The following is a 6,000-nucleotide window of genomic DNA, read 5'->3' as shown; positions in this document are numbered from 1 at the left end:
ACCAGCATAAATTCACTTAAACACCTCCACTGTCAATAAGAGACCTTGTGCACCCAAAGAGCAACCCATTTGCCTTTAGTGATAATTATTTTCTACTGGGGCATCTTGGACTGCCTTTACCTTAAACTACTCAAATATCTCCAGGGGTTTTTAGGAGGAGAAGAGCATGGGAAAGAAGAATTAACTACAAGTTCTGCATAGATGGAGCACATAAAAATGAGGAACTGCAAAATTTGCTAGTCAGACTAAACATTCATATGTATATATGTACATGTATAGTGCCAGAGGTACTACAAGAACAGATGGGTGTAAAACTAACCAGTTTACTTCCTTTGGAGCACTGAAAAGAAGATGGTACTAAGAGAGCAGGCAAGTTATTTGTCTGAAGTCTTTCCACAGTTTTTGAATTTCATCTTCTTATTTCACTAGCTTACGTTAGAATAACTTCAGTAATTTATCCTCCCATCTTCTCGCAGCAGTCAGGCTAGACTGCAAAAATATCATTGCTCTAACATTTTTCCTAAACTACATGGATTTGTGAACCTCCTCAGGATTCCCATTTTAAGTAACAGAACTACTCCATCAATGACTGTTTATAGATAAAAACTAAATTATACATAAGTAACACACCTTGAAAAAATTTTAAGGGAGGGAAAAAAGATGTTATTGTTTTGAAAAACTTGACTGCCTTTTATTCCCTTGAAGCAACCTCAGATTGAAAGTTTCAATATTCAGATCCGAAACAGGAGTTAGTTTTGCTACAAGTTGCCACACCCTGAGTACTACAGAATAGCTGCTGCACAACAACTGCATTTGCACAGGCAGCTATTTCAAGCCTTATTGTATTCACGCAAAGTTTTCAGACACAGGAGGACAACTTTTGGGACACCATTACCTATGAGGCAGATAATGTTACAATGTGCTTTTTAACTGAGAAGCCTAGAAGGACCTAACAGTTCTTTGCATGTTTTATTTTGGAGAAAGTTACTGTTTTTCTAGTACTTTCTTTCAATAAAGGAGGTCGAGAGTGGGATGGGGGCTGTCTGGAGCACAGCATTTCCCAGCTCTGACTATAAAGGGCTTCTGCTAGCAGGATGTGCAGCTTTCCACAAGCGGCACTCGCTCCAGAGCCTGAACATCATCATTACAGTATGGTCTTGTTTAAGGTATAAACAAGCTTAAGGCATGTTATTTTCAGGGTTACACTGCAGCAACACTAAGCACCTGAGCAAATTGCCTCCAAATTAGTGAGGCCCAGTAGCGTTGCCCTTGAGGGAATTTCAGTTGAATCTACCTGAGCAGAAAAGGTTAAGCAATGGTCACAGCTCCTCACACTGTCAGTGTGACATCAGTTGACAAACTCTTTATTTCCCTCAGCTGCCAACGTCGCCTCATGAGATCTGTGCTCAGTCATCCACCTGAACACAGGGGACATAAAAACCCCTGTCTGATTCTGAAACATTGCAGATGTGCCCCAGCTGTGAGCTGCTTGTAATAGTGCAGACAGGTCTGACAGCTTTTCTTGAGGCCAAGTGCAGTCTCTGAAGTGCTCTGAAGCCAGCAAGCCTTCAATGCATTTTTACTGTGGTACTTTCAGCTCACACCCACCCAAAAGACAATAATATCCAGAAAAGCTTTAGCCCACTTTGACAGAGCAAGCCCTTAGTTCACTGAGCACAGGAAAAAAAAGCTGCACAATCAGTTTCAGACTGTCATGCTGGGTATCTAAACCACTTCTGTAGCACGAAGAGCCTTTGAAAAAGGCATGTCTTCTGCCTGGCACTATTAAATGTTTTATTAGATTTAGCTCACTTTATTATGGTGTTAACCAGTTCTTCGTATTAAGAAAATATAAAGCCTTAAATACACTTCTGTTTTTCATCTTCAGTCTTTTGTTATTCATCTCAAGAAGTTTATTTAAGCTTCTCAAGGCTCTCCTAATCCTTATTTCCTTATTTATTTGATCAAGTTCTGAATTTAATCCTCCTAGCTAATAATTTATTCCTTTGCCTTTCTGTTACCTGCCATTTTTCTCCATCAATGTAGTTCAAACAATGTTTTAAGACAAATAAAGGTGGAATATGTCACAACTGCACTTTCAGCTGTGGACTTTTGTACTATTTTTCTCTCATACAGTTGTAAAATGTAGATATTATTGAATTCTGCATGCTGTATTTAAGCTTGGCTAGTAGAGAGGTCTGCTCTACTATAATTTTAAAACTGAATTTTGAAGTCCACTGTAACCATACACTCTCCTTCCCCAACCTGTCACATACATATAACTTCTTGTGCTTGAGCAGCAAGCAGTGTTGGTTTTGTGACATGTTTTCCTGTGTACAGAACAGCAGCTCCTTCTCTGGTTTTAGGCACTCAGAGGTTTTATTGGTCTCAAATGCAGAATCCCCATCAGGTGGACCCAAATACTCCAAAAGTTTTTTCAATATACCCTGTTACATGATCACTGAAATGAAATACCTGGCTCGATATGTAGAACTGGGTACTCCTTATAAAGCAAGATCTTTACACAAATATGGGGTTTAACTTTTTTTAAGGGTCTTACATTTTAAATCAAGTGATTGGAAAAATGAATATGCTGAAATGCTAAGAAACTTCTAAAAAGCTACAGGTAACAATAGCCAACTTAGACAAAGCTTATTGGAAAACACAGGCAAACGACCAAAGTTTAGAGATCCCAAATGAGATGGACAGGCCTGCAGCCACCAGCAAGGACCATGTCCTCTGCTTTTCATCTCCTGATGTTGCCTAGAACATGCTGTCAGCAGATGGCTGTTTTTGTAATAGTTCAGGCTGTCTGTACTATCCAATGTAATATCTGAAGCAGAAGAAATGTATAAACTGTTAATCACCTGAGATTACATTTGAACACCTTACAGAAATAAATAAAAATGCATATGGTATTTTGTTGCCTATCACTGACCTCACATCCATATTCCTCCTGATCTATTCCCCAGTTATCCTCCTCGTATTAACTACAAAATTCACATTTCAAGTGACTTTAAACTATCCACCTGCATATTCAAAACCACTTGTACAGCAAATACTGCTGGCAAACCTGCACAAAAGCATTTGGTCACCATCAGCATACTTTCTGCATCACTGACCACTGTGGTGTTTTGCAGACCAATACAACACAAATTCATTGCTTGGATTACACAGATTTTTCTACAATTCAAATGTTAATCACATTTCCACTACTATTCAAAGTTACCTGTAACTTCTAATAAACTTTCAAAAGCTCCAACCAAAATAAGGTTTGAAGATTCCTTTTTCTTTAACATGAGGGTTGTCTAATACACTGAAGTACTACAACTTAATGGAGAACAAATTAAGTAAATATGCCTGGAAATAATCAATTGAATTCACAAAAGTAGCAGATAAGACCTGGATATGAAATTCATGGCAATATAAAAGTATCAAACAAACCTTTTCTAGAATGAGATTTTCAAACTAGAAAAAATTCCACCTCTCAATATGTTGTCAAGTACAGGAGCACAAAAAAAATAAGATCTGGCAGCTACACAGAAGATTCCTATTGCACTGCTTATAGTAACAGACTTGTATTGTTTCATTATTTTATCAGAGAGCAAGCCAAAGCATCCTGTAATTTATACAAAGTAACTTTAAATACTACTCAGTGATACAAGAAAATAAAACTGTAGTCAGACAGAGGAAGACAATTAGCTTCCCCTCAGTGTGATTATATTATTCTGAAACCACTGGAAATCACAGGAAGATAGAATCATAGAATGCTAAGGGTTGTAATGGACCTTAAAGATCAGCGAGTCCCAACCCCACTGCCATGGACACCTCCCAGTGGACCAGGTATCTCAGGGTCTTATCTAAACTGGCCTTGAACCCTTCCAGGGATGACACAACCCACAACTTCCTGGGAAACCTGTTCCAGTGTCTCACCACTGTCAAAGTAAAGAATTTCTTCCCAATATCTAACTAAATTTCCCCTCTTTCAGTTTGTACCCATTCCCCTTTATCCCATCACTACACTTCTTAATGTAAGAGTCTCTCTCCAGGTTTCCTGCAGGTCCCTTCAGATGCTACAAGGTTGCCATGAGGTCTCCACACAACCTTCCCTTCTCCAGACTGAACAGCCCCAGCTCTCTCAGCCTGGCTTTTTAGGAGATGTACTCCTGTCCCTTTATCGGCTTCATGACCCTCCTCTGGATTTGGTCCAGCACTTAAATGTCCTCCTTGTGTTGGGGACACCAGCACTGGACACAGCATTGCAGGTGGGGTCTCACCAGAGCAGAGCAGAGCAGAGCAGAGGGGCAGAATCCCCTCCTGGCCCTGCTGGCCATGCTGCTTTTGGTGCAGCCCAGGACACAATTGGCTTTCTGGGCTCTGAGCACACACTGCTGGCTCATGCTGAGTTTTCCATCACCCCCAAGCCCTTCCTTCCCCACAGGGCTGCTCTCAATAAAAATGTTTAGAAAAACTTTGCTACACTCATCCTGAATCCACTGGAGACTTTAGGAGGGAATATTTCTACAAATGAACTTCACATATTTTATACAGTTGCTTCCATTAACTTACAAGGAGTTACATAGGGAGGGGGGAGAAACATGAAATATTAAAGCCATTATGGCATCAATGCAGATCTGTCCTTTAGCTGAAATGCAGGAGAGTCAGTTTGCATCACAAGGTCAGCAAAATAAAACAGCAGTTTCTTGATTTTGTTACACAATTTCAAGTACAGCACAGATACAAAAAGTCCTTGACCTTTCTTACCGCCTGTTTCACTGTAATAATAGCCCAAACTAAACATCTAAACATAAGGTTATCAACAATCTTCTAACTTGACTTGCAAAGTTTTGGACATCTAAGCAAACTTCAAGGCTCCTACAACATGCTCAGATTTGCCTCTCTTGTTCTATCCTCATGTCCTCCTTCCTGTATCTTTTACAAAGAGCTACTACTTTTTAGTATCATAAAAACCATAATTAATTTTCACATGCCACTAAGCCCCACTTAGCTGCCTATAAAATCATTCCCATCATGCCAAAAAGATAACACAGCTAAAAGTTACAGCAATACTATAAATAAGATCAACTCTAGACTACTTGAGACACAGATTTTATGTCTGGAATCCCAAACACTACAAGCTGGAGGCCAACAGTAGCAAAATATTTTCCTCCATATCAAAGACAAAAAGGTAAACAATGTTTCCTCTGAAAAGAATTTTTTTAAAATAAAAAAATTCTGCAGTTTGTCATAAAGACAGTACTATACACACCAGGATTAAACAAAATCTTAATATCAACAGTTATTGACAATAAAACATGAAGATATGCTGGAATTTTAAAAAGAATTGCTGTACAGTTGTTAATTTTCCTTTCACCTTGTGAAGTGTAAAACAAAAAATTAATCTGAAATGCAGCTGATAAAATGCAGAGTTTGTGTTCTGACCTGAGAAGGAAGGATGTGGGATGAGCTGAAGGTGGGCAAAGGTTCCTCCACAGAACCTGAAAATTACTTTAATACACTAAAGAAAAATGGGCTAAGCATATATACAAAACAAATAATCTTCTGATGAGAAGTGGAAGGATATCATAAATAAACACATATCTAATGATGAATACTCCAAACTGGGTCAATAATCAGGGGTTAATTACAGGCTATTTAACTAGGCTTACCTTATCTAGCTTTTGTACCCATGCACCTACTTACAACTCAGAGAGAACCATCTGCAGCAGATGAGTCAGAAAGTCACAGTACCAAACTAATATTTTTCTACATTCTGAAACCACAGTATGTAAGCACTCAAAAAAACCAATGTACCAAATGTTTTGCAAAAGATGGAGGTATGGATTGCTACTTATTTCATGTTAGTTAACCACAATATATAAGAGAGAGCTCTAAGACACATTTCATAGGAAGTGGTGAAACTTTATTAATACTAATTAGCATAGCAACTTCCTCTCTGTTCCCCAAAGCAAAGTAGTACCAAAATCCCCTTCAGAACTG

Source organism: Lichenostomus cassidix, chromosome Z (assembly GCF_008360975.1).
Source record: "Lichenostomus cassidix isolate B80296 chromosome Z, HeHo_3.0, whole genome shotgun sequence".
Taxonomy (NCBI): domain Eukaryota; kingdom Metazoa; phylum Chordata; class Aves; order Passeriformes; family Meliphagidae; genus Lichenostomus; species Lichenostomus cassidix.
The sequence above is the reverse complement of the archived record's forward strand: the minus strand, read 5'-3'. Positions refer to the sequence as shown.